We start from the raw sequence: 23,665 nt of genomic DNA on the forward strand, positions 1-23,665 counted from the left end.
TCAGTCTGGTTTTCACTCTGAGTAACCTGCAGTTGGATCGCTGCTGTTTTTAAGAACACTGGAGCCCATCTCCTAGTACCAGTCCAAGTCAGAATCAATGACTCACCATCACTTCCTGGGTGGTTAAAACTACTGGTTATGTGTGAGATAGAGGTGGGCGATACCAGAAATTTTCATCGATCCGATACCAAGTAATTACAGGGTAAGTATCGCCAATATCTATACGATTACCTATACTTTTACATTTAAGCATGATGTATCATGAACTGTTGACCTTTGGGGTTTTTGTGATTTTAATTTATTATTACAATTGAATAATAATAATAATGTTAGATTCATGGTGTTTTTTTCCCTAATCCATGTTATATCTTTAAAAACTTATGTAATTTTTTTGTGTTTGTGCATATGCCTGCTACTTTAATTCTTTAAATTACCCCATAGTGGGATAAATAAGGATTAAATAATGTTATCTTATCTTAAATAACACTTTTATGGGATAAATATCTGGGTTTTCCAAGGTCTTGCTGGTGAAGATTCTCAGTCATCCAGGTCATGGTCATTCCACAAAAGTTAAAAACAAAACAACTGGACTTTTTTCGAAGAAAGTCCAGTTGTTTGTTTTTTAACTTTTTGGAACTTAAACCAAACGTGTAATTTCAAGTATACTAGACTATAGTATTCTCCGCCTCACTGCCTCCTCAGACGCTTTTTTCTGCTGCTCCCTGCTTGCTTGCATTTTCCTGCCTTTTACTTTTTTACTTTTTATCTCCTTGTTTATCTCTTAAAACAAATCCACAGAAAGTTGGATTCAGTTATTTTATTTTATTTATTTTTTATTTTTATTTTTAAAAGATGCCAACCTCATCACCACAGAGATTTTGGACACGGTTCTACAGAGAGAGCTGTTATGGAACTGAAAATCTGTCGACTCTTAGTGAATTGTGATTTAAACGGGCGCGCATGGAAATGAAATAACCCTGCCTGTGACTCCGAACGGCGACCACCAGCCCAGCGACTCATCGAACAAACAGATCCCTGAGGAAAATGAGAATCCCTGGACCACTCTGGGTGCAAGACCAAAGCAACAAACCCCACACCTAGACAAAGGAAACTGGCCGAGACTACAGAGAAACTGTCCCAGGACAAGGGAAACAACAACGGGCTGTTCTCACACAGATGATATAGTAAACCTGCTGGAAATGCTGGAATTCCGTTACAAAAAAGATTTGGCTCCGCTCCAAAATGTGACCCAGAGAATCACAACAACTTTCAGAGTATGTCAACACTAAGCTACCAGAGAAAAAAGACATGCCATGGGGCCTAAAAACAGCAGTTATCAAACCACTGTTTGTTCTCCTCCAGAAACTACAGGCCCATCTCAAACCTCCTTTATCAGTAGATTCTAGAAAAAGCTGAGTTTCAACAATTAACACCTTCTTAACAACGACCAGCCGCTTGATGTTCTCCAGTCAGGTTTCCTCCCACAGTACAGAGACCGCCCTGATCAAAGTGTTTGATGACATCCATAGAAATACAGACTGTGGAAGAACCACCGTGCTGGTTCTATTGACCTCAGAACCTCAGTGCTGGTTCTGATGGACTCAGTGCTGGGTCTGATGGACCTCAGTGCTGGTTCTTCTTTTGGACCTCAGAACCTCAGTGCTGGTTTCGGATGGGACCTCAGTGCAGCATTGATACTGTGGATCACTCCATCCTGTTAGAACGCCTGGAGAACTACTGGGTCAGCCTCTCTGCTGCAGCTCTCCACTGGTTTTAAATCCTACTTAAAGACTTTTAGTGTCAGCAGGTAACTTACACATCAAGACGACATAAATCACATGTGGGTTCTCCAAGGTTCCATCCTGGGTTCCTCCTGTTCTAGATCTACATGCTCCTCTAGCTCAGATCATAAACATCATCAGCTACCATCACTATGCAGACGACACACAGCTCTACATCACCATGTCACCAGGTGACTATGAACCCGTTCAGCCTCTGAGGAATAGAAGAAGAACTCAATGCAGGCGGATACAAAATGTTCTTTAACTGAATAAAACAAGACTAAGAACGTAGAGAACATTGGACCTGGTTCTGAAGTCCTCACTAAGACTAAGAACCGTTAGAGAAACATGGACCCCGGTTCTGAAGTCCTTCCACTAAGACTAAGAACGTAGAGAACATTGACCCGGTTCTGAAAGTCCTTCCACTAAGACTAAGAACGTAGAGAACATGGACCCGGTTTGAAGTCCTTCCACTAGACTAAGAACGTAGAGAACATGGACCTGGTTCTGATAGTCCTCACTAAGACTAAGAACGTAGAGAAACATGGACCCGGTTCTGAAGTCCTTCCACTAAGACTAAGAACATAGAGAATATGGACCCGGTTCTGAAGTCCTTCCACTAAGACTAACAACGTAGAGAAATGGACCGGTTCTGAAGTCCTCCACTAAGACTAAGAACGTAGAGAACATGGACCCGGTTCTGAAGTCCTTCCACTAAGACTAAGAACATAGAGAACATGGACCCGGTTCTGAAGTCCTTCCACTAAGGACTAAGAACATAGAGAACATGAAGCCGGTTCTGAAGTCCTCACTAAGACTAAGAACGTAGAGAAACTTGGACCGGTTCTGAAGTCCTTCCACTAAGACTAAGAACGTAGAGAACATGGACCCGGTTCTGAAGTCCTCACTGAGACTAAGAACGTAGAGAACATGAAGCCGGTTCTGAAGTCCTCACTAAGACTAAGAACGTAGAGAACTTGGACCCGGTTCTGAAGTCCTTCCACTAAGACTAAGAACGTAGAGAACATGGACCCGGTTCTGAAGTCCTTCCACTAAGGACTAAGAACATAGAGAACATGGACCCGGTTCTGAAGTCCTTCCACTAAGACTAAGAACATAGAGAACATGAAGCCGGTTCTGAAGTCCTCACTAAGACTAAGAACGTAGAGAACTTGGACCCGGTTCTTGAAGTCCTTCCACTAAGACTAAGAACGTAGAGAACATGGACCCGGTTCTGAAGTCCTCACTGAGACTAAGAACGTAGAGAACATGAAGCCGGTTCTGAAGTCCTCACTAAGACTAAGAACGTAGAGAAAATGGACCCGGTTCTGAAGTCCTCACTAAGACTAAGAAAATAGAGAATATGGACCCAGTTCTGAAGTCCTCACTAAGACTAAGAACGTAGAGAACATGGACCCGGTTCTGAAGTCCTCACTAAGACTAAGAACGTAGAGAACATGGACCCGGTTCTGAAGTCCTCACTAAGACTAAGAACATAGAGAACATGGACCCGGTTCTGAAGTCCTCACTAAGACTAAGAACGTAGAGAACATGGACCCGGTTCTGAAGTCCTCACTGAGACTAAGAACGTAGAGAACATGAAGCCGGTTCTGAAGTCCTCACTAAGACTAAGAACGTAGAGAACTTGGACCCGGTTCCGAAGTCCTTCCCACTAAGACTAAGAACGTAGAGAACATGGACCCGGTTCTGAAGTCCTTCCACTAAGACTAAGAACATAGAGAACATGGACCCGGTTCTGAAGTCCTTCCACTAAGACTAAGAACATAGAGAACATGAGCCGGTTCTGAAGTCCTCACTAAGACTAAGAACGTAGAGAACTTGGACCCGGTTCTGAAGTCCTTCCACTAAGACTAAGAACGTAGAGAACATGGACCCGGTTCTGAAGTCCTCACTGAGACTAAAACGTAGAGAACATAAAGCCGGTTCTGAAGTCCTCACTAAGACTAAGAACGTAGAGAACATGGACCCCGGTTCTTGAAAGTCCTCACTAAGACTAAGAACATAGAGAATATGGACCCGGTTCTGAAGTCCTCACTAAGACTAAGAACGTAGAGAACATGGACCCGGTTCTGAAGTCCTCACTAAGACTAAGAACGTAGAGAACATGGACCCGGTTCTGAAGTCCTCACTAAGACTAAGAACGTAGAGAACTTGGACCCGGTTCTGAAGTCCTCACTGAGACTAAGAACGTAGAGAACATGAAGCCGGTTCTGAAGTCCTCACTAAGACTAAGAACGTAGAGAACTTGGACCCGGTTCTGAAGTCCTTCCACATAGACTAAGAACATAGAGAATATGGACCCGGTTCTGAAGTCCTCACTAAGACTAAGAACGTAGAGAACACGGACCCGGTTCTGAAGTCCTCACTAAGACTAAGAACGTAGAGAACATGGACCCGGTTCTGAAGTCCTTCCACTAAGACTAAGAATGTAGAGAACATGGACCCGGTTCTGAAGTCCTCACTAAGACTAAGAACGTAGAGAACATGGACCCGGTTCTGAAGTCCTCACTAAGATTAAGAACGTAGAGAACATGGACCCCGGTTCTGAAGTCCTCACTAAGACTAAGAACGTAGAGAACATGGACCCGGTTCTGAAGTCCTTCCACTAAGACTAAGAACGTAGGAGAACAATGACCCGGTTCTGAAGTCCTCACTAAGACTAAGAACGTAGAGAACATGGACCCGGTTCTGAAGTCCTTCCACTAAGACTAAGAACGTAGAGAACAATGACCCGGTTCTGAAGTCCTCACTAAGACTAAGAACGTAGAGAACATGGACCCGGTTCTGAAGTCCTTCCACTAAGACTAAGAACGTAGAGAACATGGACCCGGTTCTGAAGTCCTCACTAAGACTAAGAACGTAGAGAACTTGGACCCGGTTCTGAAGTCCTCACTAAGACTAAGAACGTAGAGAACACGGACCCCGGTTCTGAAGTCCTCACTAAGACTAAGAACGTAGAGAACATGGACCTGGTTCTGAAGTCCTTCCACTAAGACTAAGAATGTAGAGAACATGGACCCGGTTCTGAAGTCCTCACTAAGACTAAGAACGTAGAGAACATGGACCCGGTTCTGAAGTCCTCACTAAGATTAAGAACGTAGAGAACATGGACCCGGTTCTGAAGTCCTCACTAAGACTAAGAACGTAGAGAACTTGGACCCGGTTCTGAAGTCCTTCCACTAAGACTAAGAACGTAGAGAACATGGACCCGGTTCTGAAGTCCTTCCACTAAGACTAAGAACGTAGAGAACAATGACCCGGTTCTGAAGTCCTCACTAAGACTAAGAACATAGAGAACATGGACCCGGTTCTGAAGTCCTCACTAAGACTAGGAACGTAGAGAACACGGACCCGGTTCTGAAGTCTTCACTAAGAACGTAGAGAACACGGACCCGGTTCTGAAGTCCTCAGTAACACTAAGAACGTAGAGAACTTGGACCCGGTTCTGAAGTCCTTCCACTAAGACTAAGAACGTAGAGAACATGGACCCGGTTCTGAAGTCCTCACTAAGACTAAGAACGTAGAGAACATGGACCCGGTTCTGAAGTCCTTCCACTAAGACTAAGAACGTAGAGAACTTGGACCCGGTTCTGAAGTCCTCACTAAGAACGTAGAGAACACGGACCCGGTTCTGAAGTCCTCACTAAGACTAAGAACATAGAGAATATGGACCCGGTTCTGAAGTCCTCACTAAGACTAAGAACGTAGAGAACATGGACCCGGTTCTGAAGTCCTTCCACTAAGTTTAAGAATGTAGAGAACATGGACCCCGGTTCTAAACTCCTCACTAAGATTAAGAACGTAGAGAACATGGACCCGGTTCTGAAGTCCTTCCACTAAGACTAAGAACGTAGAGAACAATGACCCGGTTCTGAAGTCCTCACTAAGACTAAGAACGTAGAGAACTTGGACCCGGTTCTGAAGTCCTTCCACTAAGACTAAGAACGTAGAGAACATGGACCCGGTTCTGAAGTCCTTCCACTAAGACTAAGAACGTAGAGAACAATGACCCGGTTCTGAAGTCCTCACTAAGACTAAGAACATAGAGAACATGGACCCGGTTCTGAAGTCCTCACTAAGAACGTAGAGAACACGGACCCGGTTCTGAAGTCCTTCCACTAAGACTAAGAACGTAGAGAACTTGGACCCGGTTCTGAAGTCCTCACTAAGAACGTAGAGAACACGGACCCGGTTCTGAAGTCCTCACTAAGACTAAGAACGTAGAGAACATGGACCCGGTTCTGAAGTCCTTCCACTAAGACTAAGAACGTAGAGAACTTGGACCCGGTTCTGAAGTCCTCACTAAGAACGTAGAGAACACGGACCCGGTTCTGAAGTCCTCACTAAGACTAAGAACGTAGAGAACTTGGACCCGGTTCTGAAGTCCTTCCACTAAGACTAAGAACGTAGAGAACTTGGACCCGGTTCTGAAGTCCTTCCACTAAGACTAAGAACGTAGAGAACACAGACCCGGTTCTGAAGTCCTCACTAAGACTAAGAACGTAGAGAACTTGGACCCGGTTCTGAAGTCCTTCCACTAAGACTAAGAACGTAGAGAACTTGGACCCGGTTCTGAAGTCCTTCCACTAAGACTAAGAACGTAGAGAACATGGACCCGGTTCTGAAGTCCTCACTAAGACTAAGAACGTAGAGAACATAGACCCGGTTCTGAAGTCATTTCCACTAAGACTAAGAACGTAGAGAACATGGACCCGGTTCTGAAGTCCTTCCACTAAGACTAAGAACGTAGAGAACATGGACCCGGTTCTGAAGTCCTTCCACTAAGACTAAGAACGTAGAGAACATGGACCCGGTTCTGAAGTCCTTCCACTAAGACTAAGAACGTAGAGAACATGGACCCGGTTCTGAAGTCCTCACTAAGACTAAGAACGTAGAGAACATGGACCCGGTTCTGAAGTCCTCACTAAGACTAAGAACGTAGAGAACTTGGACCCGGTTCTGAAGTCCTCACTAAGACTAAGAACGTAGAGAACATGGACCCGGTTCTGAAGTCCTCACTAAGACTAAGAACGTAGAGAACTTGGACCCGGTTCTGAAGTCCTTCCACTAAGACTAAGAACGTAGAGAACTTGGACCCGGTTCTGAAGTCCTTCCACTAAGACTAAGAACGTAGAGAACATGGACCCGGTTCTGAAGTCCTCACTAAGACTAAGAACGTAGAGAACATGGACCCGGTTCTGAAGTCCTCACTAAGACTAAGAACGTAGAGAACATGGACCCGGTTCTGAAGTCCTCACTAAGACTAAGAACGTAGAGAACATGGACCCGGTTCTGAAGTCCTTCCACTAAGACTAAGAACGTAGAGAACATGGACCCCGGTTCTGAAGTCCTTCCACTAAGACTAAGAACGTAGAGAACATGGACCCGGTTCTGAAGTCCTTCCACTAAGACTAAGAACGTAGAGAACATGGACCCGGTTCTGAAGTCCTTCCACTAAGACTAAGAACGTAGAGAACTTGGACCCGGTTCTGAAGTCCTCATTAAGACTAAGAACGTAGAGAACACGGACCCGGTTCTGAAGTCCTCACTAAGACTAAGAACGTAGAGAACATGGACCCGGTTCTGAAGTCCTTCCACTAAGACTAAAAACGTAGAGAACATGGACCCGGTTCTGAAGTCCTCACTAAGACTAAGAACGTAGAGAACACGGACCCGGTTCTGAAGTCCTCACTAAGACTAAGAACGTAGAGAACATTGACCCGGTTCTGAAGTCCTTCCACTAAGACTAAAACGTAGAGAACTTGGACCCGGTTCTGAAGTCCTCACTAAGAACGTAGAGAACACGGACCCGGTTCTGAAGTCCTCACTAAGACTAAGAACGTAGAGAACATTGACCCGGTTCTGAAGTCCTTCCACTAAGACTAAAAACGTAGAGAACTTGGACCCGGTTCTGAAGTCCTCACTAAGAACGTAGAGAACACGGACCCGGTTCTGAAGTCCTCACTAAGACTAAGAACGTAGAGAACTTGGACCCGGTTCTGAAGTCCTTCCACTAAGACTAAGAACGTAGAGAACACGGACCCGGTTCTGAAGTCCTCACTAAGACTAAGAACGTAGAGAACATGGACCCGGTTCTGAAGTCCTTCCACTAAGACTAAAAACGTAGAGAACTTGGACCCGGTTCTGAAGTCCTCATTAAGAACGTAGAGAACATGGACCCGGTTCTGAAGTCCTCACTAAGACTAAGAACGTAGAGAACATGGACCCGGTTCTGAAGTCCTTCCACTAAGACTAAGAACGTAGAGAACTTGGACCCGGTTCTGAAGTCCTTCCACTAAGACTAAGAACGTAGAGAACATGGACCCGGTTCTGAAGTCCTCACTAAGACTAAGAACGTAGAGAACATGGACCCGGTTCTAAAGTCCTTCCACTAAGACTAAGAACGTAGAGAACATGGACCCGGTTCTGAAGTCCTCACTAAGACTAAGAACATAGAGAACATGGACCCGGTTCTGAAGTCCTCACTAAGACTAAGAACGTAGAGAACATGGACCCGGTTCTGAAGTCCTTCCACTAAGTTTAAGAATGTAGAGAACATGGACCCGGTTCTAAACTCCTCACTAAGATTAAGAACGTAGAGAACATGGACCCGGTTCTGAAGTCCTTCCACTAAGACTAAGAATGTAGAGAACATGGACCCGGTTCTGAAGTCCTCACTAAGACTAAGAACGTAGAGAACTTGGACCCGGTTCTGAAGTCCTTCCACTAAGACTAAGAACGTAGAGAACATGGACCCGGTTCTGAAGTCCTTCCACTAAGACTAAGAATGTAGAGAACATGGACCCGGTTCTGAAGTCCTTCCACTAAGACTAAGAACGTAGAGAACATGGACCCGGTTCTGAAGTCCTTCCACTAAGACTAAGAACGTAGAGAACTTGGACCCGGTTCTGAAGTCCTCACTAAGAACGTAGAGAACACGGACCCGGTTCTGAAGTCCTCACTAAGACTAAGAACGTAGAGAACTTGGACCCGGTTCTGAAGTCCTTCCACTAAGACTAAGAACGTAGAGAACTTGGACCCGGTTCTGAAGTCCTTCCACTAAGACTAAGAACGTAGAGAACACGGACCCGGTTCTGAAGTCCTCACTAAGACTAAGAACATAGAGAACATGGACCCGGTTCTGAAGTCCTCACTAAGACTAGGAACGTAGAGAACACGGACCCGGTTCTGAAGTCTTCACTAAGAACGTAGAGAACATGGACCCGGTTCTGAAGTCCTCACTAAGACTAAGAACGTAGAGAACATGGACCCGGTTCTGAAGTCCTTCCACTAAGACTAAGAACGTAGAGAACATGGACCCGGTTCTGAAGTCCTTCCACTAAGACTAAGAACGTAGAGAACATGGACCCGGTTCTGAAGTCCTTCCACTAAGACTAAGAACATAGAGAACATGGACCCGGTTCTGAAGTCCTTCCACTAAGACTAAGAACATAGAGAACATGAAGCCGGTTCTGAAGTCCTCACTAAGACTAAGAACGTAGAGAACTTGGACCCGGTTCTGAAGTCCTTCCACTAAGACTAAGAACGTAGAGAACATGGACCCGGTTCTGAAGTCCTCACTGAGACTAAGAACGTAGAGAACATGAAGCCGGTTCTGAAGTCCTCACTAAGACTAAGAACGTAGAGAACTTGGACCCGGTTCTGAAGTCCTTCCACTAAGACTAAGAACGTAGAGAACATGGACCCGGTTCTGAAGTCCTTCCACTAAGACTAAGAACATAGAGAACATGGACCCGGTTCTGAAGTCCTTCCACTAAGACTAAGAACATAGAGAACATGAAGCCGGTTCTGAAGTCCTCACTAAGACTAAGAACGTAGAGAACTTGGACCCGGTTCTGAAGTCCTTCCACTAAGACTAAGAACGTAGAGAACATGGACCCGGTTCTGAAGTCCTCACTGAGACTAAGAACGTAGAGAACATGAAGCCGGTTCTGAAGTCCTCACTAAGACTAAGAACGTAGAGAAAATGGACCCGGTTCTGAAGTCCTCACTAAGACTAAGAACATAGAGAATATGGACCCAGTTCTGAAGTCCTCACTAAGACTAAGAACGTAGAGAACATGGACCCGGTTCTGAAGTCCTCACTAAGACTAAGAACGTAGAGAACATGGACCCGGTTCTGAAGTCCTCACTAAGACTAAGAACATAGAGAACATGGACCCGGTTCTGAAGTCCTCACTAAGACTAAGAACGTAGAGAACATGGACCCGGTTCTGAAGTCCTCACTGAGACTAAGAACGTAGAGAACATGAAGCCGGTTCTGAAGTCCTCACTAAGACTAAGAACGTAGAGAACTTGGACCCGGTTCTGAAGTCCTTCCACTAAGACTAAGAACGTAGAGAACATGGACCCGGTTCTGAAGTCCTTCCACTAAGACTAAGAACATAGAGAACATGGACCCGGTTCTGAAGTCCTTCCACTAAGACTAAGAACATAGAGAACATGAAGCCGGTTCTGAAGTCCTCACTAAGACTAAGAACGTAGAGAACTTGGACCCGGTTCTGAAGTCCTTCCACTAAGACTAAGAACGTAGAGAACATGGACCCGGTTCTGAAGTCCTCACTGAGACTAAAAACGTAGAGAACATGAAGCCGGTTCTGAAGTCCTCACTAAGACTAAGAACGTAGAGAACATGGACCCGGTTCTGAAGTCCTCACTAAGACTAAGAACATAGAGAATATGGACCCGGTTCTGAAGTCCTCACTAAGACTAAGAACGTAGAGAACATGGACCCGGTTCTGAAGTCCTCACTAAGACTAAGAACGTAGAGAACATGGACCCCGGTTCTGAAGTCCTCACTAAGACTAAGAACGTAGAGAACTTGGACCCGGTTTTGAAGTCCTCACTGAGACTAAGAACGTAGAGAACATGAAGCCGGTTCTGAAGTCCTCACTAAGACTAAGAACGTAGAGAACTTGGACCCGGTTCTGAAGTCCTTCCACATAGACTAAGAACATAGAGAATATGGACCCGGTTCTGAAGTCCTCACTAAGACTAAGAACGTAGAGAACACGGACCCGGTTCTGAAGTCCTCACTAAGACTAAGAACGTAGAGAACATGGACCCGGTTCTGAAGTCCTTCCACTAAGACTAAGAATGTAGAGAACATGGACCCGGTTCTGAAGTCCTCACTAAGACTAAGAACGTAGAGAACATGGACCCGGTTCTGAAGTCCTCACTAAGATTAAGAACGTAGAGAACATGGACCCGGTTCTGAAGTCCTCACTAAGACTAAGAACGTAGAGAACATGGACCCGGTTCTGAAGTCCTTCCACTAAGACTAAGAACGTAGAGAACAATGACCCGGTTCTGAAGTCCTTACTAAGACTAAGAACGTAGAGAACATGGACCCGGTTCTGAAGTCCTTCCACTAAGACTAAGAACGTAGAGAACAATGACCCGGTTCTGAAGTCCTCACTAAGACTAAGAACGTAGAGAACATGGACCCGGTTCTGAAGTCCTTCCACTAAGACTAAGAACGTAGAGAACATGGACCCGGTTCTGAAGTCCTCACTAAGACTAAGAACGTAGAGAACTTGGACCCGGTTCTGAAGTCCTCACTAAGACTAAGAACGTAGAGAACACGGACCCGGTTCTGAAGTCCTCACTAAGACTAAGAACGTAGAGAACATGGACCTGGTTCTGAAGTCCTTCCACTAAGACTAAGAATGTAGAGAACATGGACCCGGTTCTGAAGTCCTCACTAAGACTAAGAACGTAGAGAACATGGACCCGGTTCTGAAGTCCTCACTAAGATTAAGAACGTAGAGAACATGGACCCCGGTTCTGAAGTCCTCACTAAGACTAAGAACGTAGAGAACTTGGACCCGGTTCTGAAGTCCTTCCACTAAGACTAAGAACGTAGAGAACATGGACCCGGTTCTGAAGTCCTTCCACTAAGACTAAGAACGTAGAGAACAATGACCCGGTTCTGAAGTCCTCACTAAGACTAAGAACATAGAGAACATGGACCCGGTTCTGAAGTCCTCACTAAGACTAGGAACGTAGAGAACACGGACCCGGTTCTGAAGTCTTCACTAAGAACGTAGAGAACACGGACCCGGTTCTGAAGTCCTCAGTAACACTAAGAACGTAGAGAACTTGGACCCGGTTCTGAAGTCCTTCCACTAAGACTAAGAACGTAGAGAACATGGACCCGGTTCTGAAGTCCTCACTAAGACTAAGAACGTAGAGAACATGGACCCGGTTCTGAAGTCCTTCCACTAAGACTAAGAACGTAGAGAACTTGGACCCGGTTCTGAAGTCCTCACTAAGAACGTAGAGAACACGGACCCGGTTCTGAAGTCCTCACTAAGACTAAGAACATAGAGAATATGGACCCGGTTCTGAAGTCCTCACTAAGACTAAGAACGTAGAGAACATGGACCCGGTTCTGAAGTCCTTCCACTAAGTTTAAGAATGTAGAGAACATGGACCCGGTTCTAAACTCCTCACTAAGATTAAGAACGTAGAGAACATGGACCCGGTTCTGAAGTCCTTCCACTAAGACTAAGAACGTAGAGAACAATGACCCGGTTCTGAAGTCCTCACTAAGACTAAGAACGTAGAGAACTTGGACCCGGTTCTGAAGTCCTTCCACTAAGACTAAGAACGTAGAGAACATGGACCCGGTTCTGAAGTCCTTCCACTAAGACTAAGAACGTAGAGAAACAATGACCCGGTTCTGAAGTCCTCACTAAGACTAAGAACATAGAGAACATGGACCCGGTTCTGAAGTCCTCACTAAGAACGTAGAGAACACGGACCCGGTTCTGAAGTCCTTCCACTAAGACTAAGAACGTAGAGAACTTGGACCCGGTTCTGAAGTCCTCACTAAGAACGTAGAGAACACGGACCCGGTTCTGAAGTCCTCACTAAGACTAAGAACGTAGAGAACATGGACCCGGTTCTGAAGTCCTTCCACTAAGACTAAGAACGTAGAGAACTTGGACCCGGTTCTGAAGTCCTCACTAAGAACGTAGAGAACACGGACCCGGTTCTGAAGTCCTCACTAAGACTAAGAACGTAGAGAACTTGGACCCGGTTCTGAAGTCCTTCCACTAAGACTAAGAACGTAGAGAACTTGGACCCGGTTCTGAAGTCCTTCCACTAAGACTAAGAACGTAGAGAACACAGACCCGGTTCTGAAGTCCTCACTAAGACTAAGAACGTAGAGAACTTGGACCCGGTTCTGAAGTCCTTCCACTAAGACTAAGAACGTAGAGAACTTGGACCCGGTTCTGAAGTCCTTCCACTAAGACTAAGAACGTAGAGAACATGGACCCGGTTCTGAAGTCCTCACTAAGACTAAGAACGTAGAGAACATAGACCCGGTTCTGAAGTCATTTCCACTAAGACTAAGAACGTAGAGAACATGGACCCGGTTCTGAAGTCCTTCCACTAAGACTAAGAACGTAGAGAACTTGGACCCGGTTCTGAAGTCCTTCCACTAAGACTAAGAACGTAGAGAACATGGACCCGGTTCTGAAGTCCTTCCACTAAGACTAAGAACGTAGAGAACATGGACCCGGTTCTGAAGTCCTCACTAAGACTAAGAACGTAGAGAACATGGACCCGGTTCTGAAGTCCTCACTAAGACTAAGAACGTAGAGAACTTGGACCCGGTTCTGAAGTACTTCCACTAAGACTAAGAACGTAGAGAACTTGGACCCGGTTCTGAAGTCCTTCCACTAAGACTAAGAACGTAGAGAACATGGACCCGGTTCTGAAGTCCTCACTAAGACTAAGAACGTAGAGAACATGGACCCGGTTCTGAAGTCCTCACTAAGACTAAGAACGTAGAGAACATGGACCCGGTTCTGAAGTCCTCACTAAGACTAAGAACGTAGAGAACATGGACCCGGTTCTGAAGTCCTTCCACTAAGACTAAGAACGTAGAGAACATGGACCCGGTTCTGAAGTCCTTCCACTAAGACTAAGAACGTAGAGAACATGGACCCGGTTCTGAAGTCCTTCCACTAAGACTAAGAACGTAGAGAACATGGACCCGGTTCTGAAGTCCTTCCACTAAGACTAAGAACGTAGAGAACTTGGACCCGGTTCTGAAGTCCTCATTAAGACTAAGAACGTAGAGAACACGGACCCGGTTCTGAAGTCCTCACTAAGACTAAGAACGTAGAGAACATGGACCCGGTTCTGAAGTCCTTCCACTAAGACTAAAAACGTAGAGAACATGGACCCGGTTCTGAAGTCCTCACTAAGACTAAGAACGTAGAGAACACGGACCCGGTTCTGAAGTCCTCACTAAGACTAAGAACGTAGAGAACATTGACCCGGTTCTGAAGTCCTTCCACTAAGACTAAAAACGTAGAGAACTTGGACCCGGTTCTGAAGTCCTCACTAAGAACGTAGAGAACACGGACCCGGTTCTGAAGTCCTCACTAAGACTAAGAACGTAGAGAACTTGGACCCGGTTCTGAAGTCCTTCCACTAAGACTAAGAACGTAGAGAACACGGACCCGGTTCTGAAGTCCTCACTAAGACTAAGAACGTAGAGAACATGGACCCGGTTCTGAAGTCCTTCCACTAAGACTAAAAACGTAGAGAACTTGGACCCGGTTCTGAAGTCCTCATTAAGAACGTAGAGAACATGGACCCGGTTCTGAAGTCCTCACTAAGACTAAGAACGTAGAGAACATGGACCCGGTTCTGAAGTCCTTCCACTAAGACTAAGAACGTAGAGAACTTGGACCCGGTTCTGAAGTCCTTCCACTAAGACTAAGAACGTAGAGAACATGGACCCGGTTCTGAGGTCCTCACTAAGACTAAGAACGTAGAGAACATGGACCCGGTTCTAAAGTCCTTCCACTAAGACTAAGAACGTAGAGAACATGGACCCGGTTCTGAAGTCCTCACTAAGACTAAGAACATAGAGAACATGGACCCGGTTCTGAAGTCCTCACTAAGACTAAGAACGTAGAGAACATGGACCCGGTTCTGAAGTCCTTCCACTAAGTTTAAGAATGTAGAGAACATGGACCCGGTTCTAAACTCCTCACTAAGATTAAGAACGTAGAGAACATGGACCCGGTTCTGAAGTCCTTCCACTAAGACTAAGAATGTAGAGAACATGGACCCGGTTCTGAAGTCCTCACTAAGACTAAGAACGTAGAGAACTTGGACCCGGTTCTGAAGTCCTTCCACTAAGACTAAGAACGTAGAGAACATGGACCCGGTTCTGAAGTCCTTCCACTAAGACTAAGAATGTAGAGAACATGGACCCGGTTCTGAAGTCCTTCCACTAAGACTAAGAACGTAGAGAACATGGACCCGGTTCTGAAGTCCTTCCACTAAGACTAAGAACGTAGAGAACTTGGACCCGGTTCTGAAGTCCTCACTAAGAACGTAGAGAACACGGACCCGGTTCTGAAGTCCTCACTAAGACTAAGAACGTAGAGAACTTGGACCCGGTTCTGAAGTCCTTCCACTAAGACTAAGAACGTAGAGAACTTGGACCCGGTTCTGAAGTCCTTCCACTAAGACTAAGAACGTAGAGAACACGGACCCGGTTCTGAAGTCCTCACTAAGACTAAGAACATAGAGAACATGGACCCGGTTCTGAAGTCCTCACTAAGACTAGGAACGTAGAGAACACGGACCCGGTTCTGAAGTCTTCACTAAGAACGTAGAGAACACGGACCCGGTTCTGAAGTCCTCAGTAACACTAAGAACGTAGAGAACATGGACCCGGTTCTGAAGTCCTTCCACTAAGACTAAGAACGTAGAGAACATGGACCCGGTTCTGAAGTCCTCACTAAGACTAAGAACGTAGAGAACATGGACCCGGTTCTGAAGTCCTTCCACTAAGACTAAGAACGTAGAGAACTTGGACCCGGTTCTGAAGTCCTCACTAAGAACGTAGAGAACACGGACCCGGTTCTGAAGTCCTCACTAAGACTAAGAACATAGAGAACATGGACCCGGTTCTGAAGTCCTCACTAAGACTAAGAACGTAGAGAACATGGACCCGGTTCTGAAGTCCTTCCACTAAGTTTAAGAATGTAGAGAACATGGACCCGGTTCTAAACTCCTCACTAAGATTAAGAACGTAGAGAACATGGACCCGGTTCTGAAGTCCTTCCACTAAGACTAAGAACGTAGAGAACAATGACCCGGTTCTGAAGTCCTCACTAAGACTAAGAACGTAGAGAACTTGGACCCGGTTCTGAAGTCCTTCCACTAAGACTAAGAACGTAGAGAACATGGACCCGGTTCTGAAGTCCTTCCACTAAGACTAAGAACGTAGAGAACAATGACCCGGTTCTGAAGTCCTCACTAAGACTAAGAACATAGAGAACATGGACCCGGTTCTGAAGTCCTCACTAAGACTAGGAACGTAGAGAACACGGACCCGGTTCTGAAGTCTTCACTAAGAACGTAGAGAACACGGACCCGGTTCTGAAGTCCTTCCACTAAGACTAAGAACGTAGAGAACTTGGACCCGGTTCTGAAGTCCTCACTAAGAACGTAGAGAACACGGACCCGGTTCTGAAGTCCTCACTAAGACTAAGAACGTAGAGAACATGGACCCGGTTCTGAAGTCCTTCCACTAAGACTAAGAACGTAGAGAACTTGGACCCCGGTTCTGAAGTCCTCACTAAGAACGTAGAGAACACGGACCCGGTTCTGAAGTCCTCACTAAGACTAAGAACGTAGAGAACTTGGACCCGGTTCTGAAGTCCTTCCACTAAGACTAAGAACGTAGAGAACTTGGACCCGGTTCTGAAGTCCTTCCACTAAGACTAAGAACGTAGAGAACACGGACCCGGTTCTGAAGTCCTCACTAAGACTAAGAACGTAGAGAACTTGGACCCGGTTCTGAAGTCCTTCCACTAAGACTAAGAACGTAGAGAACTTGGACCCGGTTCTGAAGTCCTTCCACTAAGACTAAGAACGTAGAGAACATGGACCCGGTTCTGAAGTCCTCACTAAGACTAAGAACGTAGAGAACATGGACCCGGTTCTGAAGTCCTTCCACTAAGACTAAGAACGTAGAGAACATGGACCCGGTTCTGAAGTCCTTCCACTAAGACTAAGAACGTAGAGAACATGGACCCGGTTCTGAAGTCCTTCCACTAAGACTAAGAACGTAGAGAACATGGACCCGGTTCTGAAGTCCTCACTAAGACTAAGAACGTAGAGAACATGGACCCGGTTCTGAAGTCCTCACTAAGACTAAGAACGTAGAGAACTTGGACCCGGTTCTGAAGTCCTTCCACTAAGACTAAGAACGTAGAGAACTTGGACCCGGTTCTGAAGTCCTTCCACTAAGACTAAGAACGTAGAGAACATGGACCCGGTTCTGAAGTCCTCACTAAGACTAAGAACGTAGAGAACATGGACCCGGTTCTGAAGTCCTTCCACTAAGACTAAGAACGTAGAGAACATGGACCCGGTTCTGAAGTCCTTCCACTAAGACTAAGAACGTAGAGAACATGGACCCGGTTCTGAAGTCCTTCCACTAAGACTAAGAACGTAGAGAACATGGACCCGGTTCTGAAGTCCTTCCACTAAGACTAAGAACGTAGAGAACATGGACCCGGTTCTGAAGTCCTCACTAAGACTAGGAACGTAGAGAACACGGACCCGGTTCTGAAGTCCTCACTAAGACTAAGAACGTAGAGAACATGGACCCGGTTCTGAAGTCCTCACTAAGACTAAGAACGTAGAGAACATGGACCCGATTCTGAAGTCCTCACTAAGACTAAGAACGTAGAGAACATGGACCCGGTTCTGAAGTCCTTCCACTAAGACTAAGAATGTAGAGAACATGGACCCGGTTCTGAAGTCCTCACTAAGACTAGGAACGTAGAGAACACGGACCCGGTTCTGAAGTCTTCATTAAGAACGTAGAGAACACGGACCCGGTTCTGAAGTCCTTCCACTAAGACTAAGAACGTAGAGAACTTGGACCCGGTTCTGAAGTCCTCACTAAGAACGTAGAGAACACGGACCCGGTTCTGAAGTCCTCACTAAGACTAAGAACGTAGAGAACATGGACCCGGTTCTGAAGTCCTTCCACTAAGACTAAGAACGTAGAGAACTTGGACCCGGTTCTGAAGTCCTCACTAAGAACGTAGAGAACACGGACCCGGTTCTGAAGTCCTCACTAAGACTAAGAACGTAGAGAACTTGGACCCGGTTCTGAAGTCCTTCCACTAAGACTAAGAACGTAGAGAACTTGGACCCGGTTCTGAAGTCCTTCCACTAAGACTAAGAACGTAGAGAACACGGACCCGGTTCTGAAGTCCTCACTAAGACTAAGAACGTAGAGAACTTGGACCCGGTTCTGAAGTCCTTCCACTAAGACTAAGAACGTAGAGAACTTGGACCCGGTTCTGAAGTCCTTCCACTAAGACTAAGAACGTAGAGAACATGGACCCGGTTCTGAAGTCCTCACTAAGACTAAGAACGTAGAGAACATGGACCCGGTTCTGAAGTCCTTCCACTAAGACTAAGAACGTAGAGAACATGGACCCGGTTCTGAAGTCCTTCCACTAAGACTAAGAACGTAGAGAACATGGACCCGGTTCTGAAGTCCTTCCACTAAGACTAAGAACGTAGAGAACATGGACCCGGTTCTGAAGTCCTTCCACTAAGACTAAGAACGTAGAGAACATGGACCCGGTTCTGAAGTCCTCACTAAGACTAAGAACGTAGAGAACATGGACCCGGTTCTGAAGTCCTCACTAAGACTAAGAACGTAGAGAACTTGGACCCGGTTCTGAAGTCCTTCCACTAAGACTAAGAACGTAGAGAACATGGACCCGGTTCTGAAGTCCTCACTAAGACTAAGAACGTAGAGAACATGGACCCGGTTCTGAAGTCCTTCCACTAAGACTAAGAACGTAGAGAACATGGACCCGGTTCTGAAGTCCTTCCACTAAGACTAAGAACGTAGAGAACATGGACCCGGTTCTGAAGTCCTTCCACTAAGACTAAGAACGTAGAGAACATGGACCCGGTTCTGAAGTCCTTCCACTAAGACTAAGAACGTAGAGAACATGGACCCGGTTCTGAAGTCCTCACTAAGACTAGGAACGTAGAGAACACGGACCCGGTTCTGAAGTCCTCACTAAGACTAAGAACGTAGAGAACATGGACCCGGTTCTGAAGTCCTCACTAAGACTAAGAACGTAGAGAACATGGACCCGATTCTGAAGTCCTCACTAAGACTAAGAACGTAGAGAACATGGACCCGGTTCTGAAGTCCTTCCACCAAGACTAAGAATGTAGAGAACATGGACCCGGTTCTGAAGTCTTCACTAAGACTAAGAACGTAGAGAACATGGACCCGGTTCTGAAGTCCTTCCACTAAGACTAAGAATGTAGAGAACATGGACCCGGTTCTGAAGTCCTCACTAAGACTAAGAACGTAGAGAACATGGACCCGGTTCTGAAGTCCTCAATAAGACTAAGAACATAGAGAACATGGACCCGGTTCTGAAGTCCTTCCACTAAGACTAAGAACGTAGAGAACAATGACCCGGTTCTGAAGTCCTCACTAAGACTAAGAACGTAGAGAACTTGGACCCGGTTCTGAAGTCCTTCCACTAAGACTAAGAACGTAGAGAACATGGACCCGATTCTGAAGTCCTCACTAAGACTAAGAACGTAGAGAACATTGACCCGGTTCTGAAGTCCTTCCACCAAGACTAAGAATGTAGAGAACATGGACCCGGTTCTGAAGTCTTCACTAAGACTAAGAACGTAGAGAACATGGACCCGGTTCTGAAGTCCTTCCACTAAGACTAAGAATGTAGAGAACATGGACCCGGTTCTGAAGTCCTCACTAAGACTAAGAACGTAGAGAACATGGACCCGGTTCTGAAGTCCTCAATAAGACTAAGAACATAGAGAACATGGACCCGGTTCTGAAGTCCTTCCACTAAGACTAAGAACGTAGAGAACAATGACCCGGTTCTGAAGTCCTCACTAAGACTAAGAACGTAGAGAACTTGGACCCGGTTCTGAAGTCCTTCCACTAAGACTAAGAACGTAGAGAACATGGACCCGGTTCTGAAGTCCTCACTAAGACTAGGAACGTAGAGAACACGGACCCGGTTCTGAAGTCCTCACTAAGACTAAGAACGTAGAGAACATGGACCCGGTTCTGAAGTCCTCACTAAGACGAAGAACGTAGAGAACATGGACCCGATTCTGAAGTCCTCACTAAGACTAAGAACGTAGAGAACATGGACCCGGTTCTGAAGTCCTTCCACTAAGACTAAGAACGTAGAGAACATGGACCCGGTTCTGAAGTCCTCACTAAGACTAAGAACGTAGAGAACATGGACCCAGTTCTGAAGTCTTCACTAAGACTAAGAACGTAGAGAACATGGACCCAGTTCTGAAGTCTTCACTAAGACTAAGAACGTAGAGAACATCGACCCGGATGCCTTTTGTTACTGTTTTAAATTGTGTTCCTCCAATAACGACGCATTGTATTTCTCTTCAGTTCTTTTCTCCCCTCTAAACAATTGTCAAGGTCTTAGCTTGCAGCATTACTGACCCACTCAGTAATGCTGCTTTAGAACAAAATGTGTCTTCATACTGCCTAAGTGACCAGGACGTGAGCTTCAGGAAATCTGTTGGTTGGGTGGGGGATGGGGGTTGTTAAAAGAGCACCCGGACGAGGCAGGATGTGGGTGTCACCATGTGTCCGTCCATCCTCTTCCTCTTATCCGGGGTCGGGTCGTGGGGGTAGCAGCATCAGTAGGGAGGCCCAGACGTCCCTCTCCCCGGCCACTTGGGCCAGCTCCTCAGGAGGAATCCCAAGGCGTTCCCAGCAGGGAGACATAGTCCCTCCAGCGTGTCCTGGGTCTTCCCCTGGGCCTCCTCCCGGTGGGACGTGCCCGGAACACCTCACCAGGGAGGCGTCCAGGAGGCATCCTGACCAGATGCCCACCTCAACTGGCTCCTCTGGACGTGGAGGAGCAGCGGCTCTACTCTGAGTCCTCCCCGGATGACTGAGCTCCTCACCCTATCTCTAAGGGAGAGCCCAGACACACTACGGAGAAAACTCATTTCAGCCGCTTGTATCCGGGATCTCGTTCTTTCGGTCACGACCCAAAGCTCGTGACCATAGATGAGGGAAGGAACGTAGATCGACCGGTAAATCGAGAGCTTGGCCTTTTGGCTCAGCTCTCTCTTCACCACAACGGATCGGTACAGCGCCCGCTTCACAGCAGACGCTGCACCAATCCGCCTGTCGATCTCCCGCTCCATCTTCCCCTCATTCGTGAACAAGACCCCAAGATACTTGAACTCCTCCACTAGGGGCAGGACATCCTCCCCAACCTGGAGAAGGCACTCTACCCTTTTCCGGTTCAAGACCATGGTCTCGGATTTGGAGGCACTGATTCTCATCCCGGCCGCTTCGCACTCGGCTGTGAACCGCTCCAGTGAGAGCTGTAGATCACGTCCTGATGAAGCCAATAGGACCACGTCATCTGCGAATAGCAGAGACGCAATCCTAAGGCCACCAAAACGGATCCCCTCAACACCTTGGCTGCGCCTAGAAATTCTGTCCATAAAAGTTATGAACAGAATCGGTGACAAAGGGCAACCTTGGTGGAGTCCAACTCTCACCGGAAACGAGTCCGACTTACTGCCGGCAATGCGGACCAGACTCTGACACCGGTCGTACAGAGACCTGACAGCCCTTATTAAAGGGCCCGGGTCACCAAGGGTCACCATGTGTCTATAATAATAATAATAATAATAATAATAATAATAATAATAATAATAATAATAATATGTTTTATTTCAAGTGCCTTTCAAAACACTCAAGCACACTGTACATGTAAAAACAATAAATGGTAAAAGCAACATCGTCATAGTTAAAAGAAACAACACAAACTACACACAGGAAAGTAATATAAAATCATAATAAAAAGGCAATCTTGAACATGTGAGTTTAGATTTGAACACGGGTAAAGACTCGGTGCTGCAGATGTCAGGGGGGAGAGAATTCCAGAAAAAGCTCTGCTCCCCATGGTGCTAAGACGGGCTGAAGGAACAACTAAGTGAGTGGTGGAAGAAGATCTAAGTATGCGGGAGGGAGTAGAAATCTGAAGTAAATCAGAAAGGTATGAAGGGGAGAGATTGTGAATAACTGTAAAAGTAAGTAGGAGGATTTTGAACTGAATTCTATACTTCACAGGTGGAGCTGTTGCAGGACTGGGGTGATGTGATGAAAAGTGGGGGTTCTAGAAATGATAGGAGCTGCTGAGCTTTGTACTGACTGAAGCTTGTGAGTTTTAGGGTTTTACGGTTTTACGACATTTTAGCGAATGTGTTTTTCTCTGGCTGCTTACAATAAAATGTGTCGTTTTTATTTAAACTGCCAACCCCTGTTTTTCACCCAAGAAACTGGCGTAGCTGGTTTAAATAACTTTTATTTCATTTTAAACAGCATTTAAGAAAAATTATTTAAGTTTAAGTTAAATGTTCTATTTGAGCTTGGACTAGACTAGTCTAACACAGGTCTATGCTCTGATTTAAACCACTCCATCTTTGCTCTACCAGTATGTCTAAGGTTGCTGTGCTGCTAAAGGGTGAGTCTACCCCCCTAGTCTCAAGTCTTTTGTCTGATTTTCTTCAAGGATTGCACTGCATTTAGTTCCATCAAAGTCCCCGTTTTGACTCTGACCAGTTTTCCTGTGTCTAAGAAATAAAGCATCTCCAAAGAATAAAAGCGGCCAACACCACCTCACAACCTTTAGCCTGCAGTGTGGATAAAACTAAATTTAATAATAATAATAAACAATTGTTTTTATTATCAATCCGCTGTTAGTATAGTGCAGCATTTTCGGGATGCAAAATCTCTGCAACCATCATGTATGTTATATTATGTACACGTCGACCAGCTGCTTGGGAGTCAGTGTAGAAAAAAGCCTACTCTGTGCTACCATCACAAACATAAAACTTAACTGTTCTGGGACTGGAAGTGTGTGCTTCGGTCAGAACAGACTAAGCTTTAGCTTTTTGGAAACAAGCGCTGTAGCTTGTAGGAAGTAGGAGATAACTGTATTATTATGCCAAAGGTTCAAACAAGAGTGACTCTGAAAGCAAATATTTAAAAGCCTAAAGTCATATAAAAAGCTTAAGTAATTATTGTCAGGATTCTCTGTGTTGTCCTGCTCAGGTTTTTTCCACAGGTGGTTGTGCTGGCTAAGGGGGCGTGCTCCACGCCTGCGGCTCATTAGAAGCAGCTTCCTCTGGCTTCTTAAGCGGAGCACGGACAGACGGAAGATGCCAGAGCCTTAAACCAGTCGTGGTACGACGTGGCCTCTGACCAGCTCCTGAAACCTGTTTGTGAGTCTTTTTGTCCTGCCTCTGTGTAATCCTGGTTCTCCTGTTTGTCACGGTTTTGTGCTTGGATGCACTCACCTGTCTCAAAGTCCCATCTGAAGGATCAGACCAGTGGAATTTCCTCGCTCAGATTCTGCTCTGGCTCTCCCCCTCATACTCCCTTGGCGTTACCAAGTCGGGCCTGAGGTTTCCCTCCCGGATTCCACTGGTGCTCTCTGAACTCTCTGCACTCTGGTGAAACCGTCTGCCGCTCTAGCTAGTTGAAGCTTGCTCCGGATCCCTCGCCAGCTCCATCTGCCGCCCTCCAGCCACTAGCCACCAACACCACCTAGGGTAGGCTCACGGAGTTCCCTCGGCACTCCTTCCCCCGGTTAAGTCTGCCCCAGCTAATGGTAAGCAGCGCACCTTCTGGCATATTTCCTGGTTCAAGCCCTTTAGTCATTACTCTCCTCTCTCTTTCGCTTCGACGTTCAGTCCTCGCCTAGGCTACTTGCAGCCTCGTCCTT

The 23,665-nt window shown here is 46.1% G+C and overlaps 1 protein-coding gene across 1 annotated transcript in view; it reads right to left on the bottom strand.

The window, feature by feature from the left end:
• LOC105922418 (M1-specific T cell receptor alpha chain-like) overlaps positions 1-23,665 on the bottom strand; it is a 571,536-nt gene that overhangs the window by 6,256 nt on the left and 541,615 nt on the right. The window lies entirely within an intron of this gene.

Source organism: Fundulus heteroclitus, unplaced genomic scaffold (assembly GCF_011125445.2).
Source record: "Fundulus heteroclitus isolate FHET01 unplaced genomic scaffold, MU-UCD_Fhet_4.1 scaffold_56, whole genome shotgun sequence".
Lineage (NCBI taxonomy): Eukaryota > Metazoa > Chordata > Actinopteri > Cyprinodontiformes > Fundulidae > Fundulus > Fundulus heteroclitus.